An 8,492-nucleotide genomic window follows, 5' to 3' on the forward strand; every position below is an offset into this window, starting at 1 on the left:
TCCAGTTAATCTATTTAACACTTGCTGGATACTTTAATACTTCTTTTCGCTGGAACAGGATGCAGACCACCTTAGATAGCCTAGATGGAAAGGTGCGCAGACCACCTTAGCCAGCCGGGTGCCAGAACAATTCTCTGACCACCTTAGTCAGCCATTCCGGGTGCCGGAATAGGGCACAGACCACCTTAGCTAGCCATTCAGGAGTCGGAACAGTGGTGCGGCTGGTGCCACCGTATAGAGCGCAACAGCCCTGGTGGCGGAATTGGCCGTCCACCGCAATCTCTCCGCCGGGCGGCCGCTGCTATTGCTGCCAGTGCGGCGCCTAGCTCTACACTGAAGCAGCAGCAGCCTCCCCCCTGCATGTCAGTCCACCTCCCATTCTGACAAGTCCCACATAGTCTATTGGGACGGGAGAGACATCATTATGTAATGACGTCTCCTCCCACAGTTCCCAGGTGAGGAGCTTCTGGGTGGGTCACGTACGCACTGCGCAGTATGTGGTGGCGGCACAGTGTCCAGTACCTGCAGGTCCGGCCCCAATCACATTGAGTGACAGCCAGGTCCGGCCCCAATCACATTGAGTGACAGCCAGGTCCGGTGGCGACCAGCACCCAGTGCCACTCCCAGTGACTGACAGGTCCATCGGCAGTTTCCAGCAGCAGGTCCCAGTTAATAGTCATTGCCAGCTCCTCCTACTCCCTATACACATAAAGGGCCCAGTCAGTGTGTTAGTGCCTGGGGAGTGTTTCATTCCCAGGCATTATGCATTATCAGTACTGTTATGTTGCTGCATATACAGTAAAGAGCCTCTGCATAGGTAGTCAGTTGGGGGTGGGGGGGTGGTACCAATGCTCTTTCTCACACAGGGCACCAAAATATCTAGTTACGGCTCTGGTTTCAGTTGCCGGAATGGTTTTCTACGTTCCTTAGCAATCAGCTTGTAGCTGCTGGAATAAGTATTATGGTAATAATTCCATCTGTTTGAGCTCCCAGAATAGATGTCTCAAGGCCTGATCAGCAGTGCACTGCTGATCGCAGATTCCCAATTATCGCAGGACCATTCTGTGAGTGTGCAGAATTGGTCCTTCGTAGTCTGCCTCTGCTTAATTGACAGACAGAGGTATTTAAGGTACAGTGCAGGGGCGGGCGGCGTTCCCGGAAATGGGGGGTGTTCGCCGCTTCAGCATTAGCATAATAGCAAGGATCGCAATTGCAAAACTGCCTGTGTGCAGCTTTGCAATTGCGATCCTTGCTGAATCAGGCCCTAAGTACTTTGATCATATCTGTAACCATAGTATGTGTGGCAAAAAGGTGGATATAGCAATAAAGCATAAATTTGCTGGCAACCCTCCCTCTTTGTCGTGAACTAGGTATTGTCAGTTCTTAAATGTCCATGTACTCAATGGGGCTGATTCTGAGTTGCACTCAAGTGCTAAAGTGGATGCATCTCGTGATTTTCCGCAGACTGCGCTTGCGTCACACAATGCATCTGCAGTAGCAAGTAGCTCAGTGTGAGATAGTCGCATTAGCATAAACTAGTAATAAAGCTGCGGATTCAGCCCATATGTATGTATTGTCGAAGCTGGTTTAGTGGCTGAGACAGAATCAGTGTAAAATTAGCTTGGAGCAACGCCATCTTGCGAATGACAACCAGACTCCATCTTAAAAATAAGAATCTGCACGACGCCATTTTGCGAATGGCCGTCCAGCGCCATTTTAAGTTACAACTCATGAGCTAAGTACAGATGGCAATGTTTTTGGTAATCCTTTTAGAAGCCATGACAAGCCCATTCTGGGGACAACCTTGCATACAAAAATACCAAAAGAACTAGAAAAACAGCGTCCTGAGAAAAGTAATAAGAAAAGACAATACACCAGGGTGTTTTTGCATGTAAATGGAGAGACCCCACATGTGGACAGGTGTAGCTATGGCAATTATAATATGGCCCAGACACTTGAATTTGACTGAATGAACAATGGTAAGAAATCTGCTTGAAAAGAACTGACACAGGTATCCTAATTAGGCAGAAGAAAGCTTTTAAACTCACTGTCAGACAAGATGGCACCAGCAATCGACTGGGGGTCTTCACCCTGTTTGAGAGTGAAGCAAACTGCCCATAACACATTGCATTGCAGTTTAAAAATGTTAGTAAGGGATGATATCTATATGTGTATATATATATATAAAATCCATCATAAATAGACTCACATGCATAAACACAGCAAATTACACACAGTTGCGCTGTTAACATAATGCGCATTAGTGAATGCATGATATCCTGCATGTGAACGCTGTTTATTAGCTTCATGCGTATGCATCTGCCACAAGTTAACTAGCGTCTTTTCCCAAACCCACAATACTTACACACTGCACACTCACGTAAAAGGTTCCATAGCTTCAAAGTGTAATATCCAGGGTTTATTCATTTATTGCTAATGTTGTGAAATAAAAGATTATTTGGTATCTAAGGTTTAGTACATGATAAGCAAACAGTGTTTGGTGTTGTACTGATCGACTCTTTCTCAACAGCTTTCTGGTATCGGTGAGAAGATCGCAACCTGCATTCTCAACTTATGAACAGTAGAGAGTTAAAACACTAAAATGTACTTTGTAAAATTAACATTTTAGATTTGCATGCAGGGGGAATAGAGGAGACAATAGGCTGTCGGAGGCTGATCTGTGTCCATTTGAATCAACCTGTTAAATATCCTGTAACAGATGCACCCGCACTGGGAACCAATGAAACCATGCCAAACTTTTCTATTGTATTGCTTATCCCTGTAAGGGTATAAATGTGCTTACAGACTCTAATCTGGAGTCTTCATGCTGATGCTGTTGATGGAGGTTTCTTAAGGATGCCGGTAACTGGTCCCAGTGCGCGTGCGTATGTATAACTGTACCTTGGGTCTGTATAATTTCTTTGCGCTAAATTGTCTTTAGATCACAGCGTGTAACCTACTGTTTTTATGTTGAATAATATACTTTGTGCTTTGGAAACACATTTTCAAGGTCTGAAGGCTTTTATTTTACTGTATGACCTACGCAAATAGCGTCAATTTTAGAAGGTATAGGCAGGAGCGTATAGAGGTATATATTCAGTATCCTTAGATAGGGGCTCGTTGAGTGAGGTCACTTACCTATTCACATGATAAACATACGGTTATCGATCTCTCACCGTAGGGTGGAGTGTGGCCACACGCAGTTTACCTGCAACCACTTGATGCTGAGAAATCGCTACCCATTATCGTGTGAGTCAAGGTATGCTGACTAGAATCCAGGGACAAGAAAGGAAAAAGTTTGTTTTCTTTTGTTGATAGAATTGCATGCTAAAAGGGGTGCCACAGTATTGCGTACATGGCTTGGTCGCATTTTTGCGTACGCAGTTAAGGGGAAGAGTCATACGGTTGTGTAGTAGCATAATTGTGTATGCGACTAGTCGCACAATAGCGTATACGTATTTTCGGTCTTGCTGCCACATGTTTTAAACAAAGCCGTTGAGATTACTTTATCAATTGTTGCCAATAACTGGGTTAACGTGTATTTTTCTGCGCAGGAAAAGAGTGTGTAACTGTGAGTATTTGTTTAGGGTGTAACACGGGTCCTAAATGTTAAGGGTATTGTATGATCCTTAAGGGCTAGGTGCAGGAGTTAGCCTAGCTGGTTGGTAGTAGCTACCGTTTTATACACATCAGCAGGTGTACATGTTGTCTTTGTTGTAGGGACCGGCTCTCAGTGTGATTGCAGTGTTTAGTAATTAGGTTGGGTTACTGGAGCATTGTAATTGAGCCGCACTGGAAACTTGTGATTGTAAACTGAGAGATAATAAGTGAGTGGGAGCATCTAGAAATAACTTCAATAGGTGAGTGGGAACATCTAGAAATAACTTCCATAGGTGAGTGGGAGCATCTATAAATAACTTCCATAGGTGAGTGGGAGCATCTAGAAATTTCTTCCATAGGTGAGTGGAGGCATCTAGAAATATCTTCCATAGGTAAGTGAGGTTATCTAGACTGTCTTTCACCAGTTTAAATCTTTATTGAAAAACTTAGGGTTCTCCCAGGATGGGGGTCAAGCAAACGGTAGAGATGTTAAATGATTTGCTGCTGTTGGAAGCGCCGCTTGGGTCGGCACGACATATTATGCATATTAAGTATGGTGCCAATGCAACAAGGTATTGTGATTTATGGTTTAATATAACGAGGAAGAGAGTGTTAGGCCATTTCCTAGAATTGGTAGTTTTAATAAGGAGATATTGAATAATGTCCGAGCTCACATCTGTTTGGTGCGTTCTCGAGTGAAAAAGGTAAAATATTATGAATGTTTAAAATTGTGGCAGCATGAAGGGGATGTGTGGCTTAAAGGTGTGCAAGCGACGCAAACTAGCGTTGCGAACGTATTACCAGAAAGTACACCTGCAGCGCTAAATTGCAATGCATGCGAGCCACAAAATGGCGTGCACGTGCAGCAAGGCAGCGTTGTGGAAGGTATTGCCAGTGGTTCACGCGCATCACCACCACCCAATGCGGATGGGGGTGCAGGTACAGTTATTAAAAAACCCATAAAAATGTAACAAGTAATTTAAACCCTCTCTTAAGTAACCATAAGGAAAATGTTTATGATGTGGATGATGAGCCTATTGTTATGTCTGCCATTTCCCATGCTGTACACATGTTAGATGCTCCACCACGACAATCACAAGTGGTGCCGCCATCTCCATCAGTGATAGTACAGGAAGTGTTAACATTCACTGCACCCGTAGAGGAAGTTGTTAACTCTATACGTTACAGTAACAGACTAAACCCCCAGCCAGGTAATAAGGTCAAAAGTAGCAGTGCGGCCGGTCTGCATCCCATCCGGACAATAACTGTTCCGAATGGGAATGCAGATGCGAACGGAATAGTGCCCACAATTCCGTTCGTAGTAATGCATTGTCCTTGGACAAGAGCGGAGCTAAATTCCATAATGAATGATTTCCCCGATCCCAAAAAGGAATTAGCCAAATGTCAAAGATTTTTGAGAAATTTGGGTAGTTCTCACGAGCCAACCAGCAAAGATTGGCGAGTGGTGTTAAGGGCCTGTCTGCCACGCAATACCGACGTGACAAAATTTATCACGGATTGTGTATTGGATGGAGATGTTCCCTTAACAGATGAAATTAATCAAGGAAATATTTCCCGCATTGTAACTCAATTGGGGGTATATTTTCCAGTAGTAGTTAACTGGAACAAAATTTTCACCTTAAAACAAAAGGAGAGTTAATCTGCAGAAGATTATTGTGACTGGGCTCTGCAGGCTATCACCCAGTACACTGGGTTAGAAGATATTAAAGATAGCACTCACCACAGGGGAATGATTGTCACTATACTCATGGATGGTCTTAAAGAGAACCTAAAGATCTGGGTTCAGACCTCAGCCTGGCTGGAGGGGAGTCACAGTAGATACCCTCATAGAATCTGGGGGTAGGGGGGGTAAGGTGCGCTCTTCCTGCTAGTACTGGTGATGACTTGTGTGTGTTTGTGAGTGGTGTTAATTAGAGTGTTTCTTCTGGTGGTGGTGATGTTTTGGGAGTGAGGAGGGTGTGATTGGGTATGGAGTGTAGTTTGGAGTAATGTGAAAAGGGGAATGGAATAGGATCAAAATGAGGCCAGCGAGACACAGTAATTTTGGGCAAAATCTTTTATTGAATAGTCACAATGCTGCTCTGTTAAGATCCCTGGCAGGTGGGTGGGGTTCAGTGATGAGTGGTGATGAGACTGGGGAGGTAGGTGGACCCTTTTAGGGGGCTCCTTCCCGTGCGGTTCAGTGACCTTGCACATCACCCCTGCTGGACCTATGGTCGACAGTCTAGGAAGTCTTGGGGGGTGGGGGGATTTGCAGAGTGGGTTGGAACACCTGTGCGGCGTCCCGCGTGTTGGTGTGAGTCTTGGCAGTACTTACCTACCGGTAGATTTTTTGTTGTGGTGATGTAGGTCGACGTTGCGGCCGTTGCAGATTGGTTGGAAGCTGCAGGTTTGTTGGTGAGCTGGATCAGCGTGTTGCTGGTGTGCTGCAAGTGTACGGCTGTTCTGATTGGTCTGCGGAGGTCAGCGACCGTAGTATGCAGCTGAAATTGGCTCTTGGTCGTGCCGCTGGTGGTGCGGAGCCAGAGGTGTGGATGGGTGAGCTGCTGGGAGGCTGGGTTGCAGCGTGTGTGCTGGGACCACCCCTGGGGGGGTGGTCTGCCCGGGATACTGATTCAAAAAAAGCCAGGGAGGAGGGGGGATGTGGAAAGTGTGACCGGGATGGAGCTGGTCACTGGCGATGTTGGCTGGGCGGACTTGCGGCCGGATGTGCGGGATGCTTTTATCACTGATGGTCCCTTGTGGAAATGGGGATCGACGGTGGAGACACCCCTGGCCAGGAGTGAGTTGCTGAGCACGCCTGGGAGCAGGGGGGGAGAGGGGCTGGTCCGGGGTGGAGCCGGTCACTGGAGGTGTGAGCGGTGCGGACCAGCAGGCAGGTGGGCTGAGAGCTTTCTGCACTGGTGGTCCCTGGTGGGGATGGGGATCTTTAGTGGAGGTCAGCCTGGATCGGTGTCGGGTTTGATGTGAGGGTCTCCAACGCGTTTCGGCACAGGTGCCTTCTTCAAGGAGGTGTGAGAGGATCAATGCTTCTGAGGTTCTTATGTAGGGCACTTCCGGGGGTGGGGGTGTGATCAGGTGACTCATGGGGCCAATGGTGTGTTTGAAAGGTAATGTGGTGCAGGTGTGTGCTGGGACTTGCTGAATGGTGATGCGGTGCAGGTGTGTGCAGGAACTAGCTGGAGTGATGAATTTAATCAGATTAGGCCACTGGTGTGTTTGATAGGTAATATGGTGCAGGTGTGTGCAGGGACTTGCTGATTGGTGATGCGGTGCAGGTGTGTGCAGGAACTAGCTGGAGTGGTAAGTGTAATCATATTAGGCCAATGGTGTGTTTGAGAGGTAATGCGGTGCAGGTGTGTGCAAGGACTTGCTGGAGTGATAAGTATAATCATAATGGGCCAATGATGTGTTTGAAAGGTAATGTGGTACAGGTGTGTGCAGGGACTTGCTGAATGGTGATGCGGTGCAGTTGTGTGCAGGGACTAGCTGGAGTGATACGTGTAATCATATTGGGCCAATGGTGTGTTTGAAAGGTAATGCGGTGTAGGTGTGTGCAAAGAATTGCTGAATGGTGATGCAGTGCAGGTGTGTGCAGGGACTAACAGGAGTGATAAAAGGTGAGGTGATAGGGGTTGGGGCTGGAGTAGAGCGTGGGTGGGCTGGTTGGAGATTACTTCGTTATAACGGATTTGACTTCGTTGTCAATGTTGAGTCCCCTGGGGGTTAATGTTTTCAGCGTGAATATCCATCTAAGTTCCTCCTTGTTGAGGATTTTGTTATGGTCTCCGCCTCTCCAGTTTTTTTGCATGTGTTTGATTCCTATGAAAGTGGTGCCTTGTGTGCTGCTATGGTGGTATTCTTTGTAGTGTACGGGTATGTTATGGTTCTCTGTTTGTTTGGTGATGTTTCTCAGATGTTCGGCAATTCTGGTTTTTAGTGGTCTGGTGGTCCTGCCTATGTATTGTTGATTGCATGGGCATTGTATGAGGTAGATTACGTTGTTAGTGTTGCATGAAATGTGTTCTTTAATTTTATATGTGGTGTTTGTCTGTGTGGATGAGAATGTTGTAGTGGGTGTGGTGCTTCTATATTTTAGTGTGACGCAGTTGGTACATGAGCCGCAGTGGAAGAAACCCCCTGTGAGTTTGGAGTTGTCTAGAGTGCTTTGTATTCGGATGGGTGGAGGAATGTGGTTGGATATGAGTTTGTTATGGATGTTGGGGGCCTTGCGGTAGATGACTTTGGGTCTGTTGGGTAGGATACTTGTCAGTTGTGCATCTTCCTTAAGTAAGTGCCAGTGTTTGTTGATGATTCTTTTTATTTGTGTCGCCTGGGTGTTGAATTGTGTGATGAAGGGAACGTGGTTGTCTGTGTTTTGTGGTTGTTGTTTGTATTCCAGAAGTGGTTTCCTATCTTCTAGTCCTATTCGGGTGAGTGTGGCTTCTAATGTGTCCGGTTTGTATGCTTTGTCCGTGAATTGTTGTTTAAGTGTTGTGGCTTGTTCGTGATAGTCCGTGAGTTTTGTGCAGTTGCGTCTGATCCGCTTGAACTGTCCTGTGGGGATATTGCTGAGCCAGGAGGGGTGATGACCACTACTGGAGAGGATGTAACTGTTGACGTCTACGGGTTTTTGCAAAGTCTTGGTCTGTATCTGGTGATTATCAATGTATATTTCTAGGTCTAAGAAGTTGACGGAGGATTGGCTGTAATTGGTCGTGAATTTGAGATTCCAGTCATTGTTGTTGATGTATTGAATGAAGTCAAGGAGTGTGTGTAGGGGACCCTTCCAGATGCAAAGGACATCGTCTATGTATCTGGTCCATAGGACCAAATTCGCATCCCAGTCATGACCCGTCCATATGTGGGAG

The sequence above is a fragment of the Taudactylus pleione genome, unplaced genomic scaffold (assembly GCF_031769625.1).
Source record: "Taudactylus pleione unplaced genomic scaffold, aTauple2 ptg000095l, whole genome shotgun sequence".
NCBI lineage: Eukaryota > Metazoa > Chordata > Amphibia > Anura > Myobatrachidae > Taudactylus > Taudactylus pleione.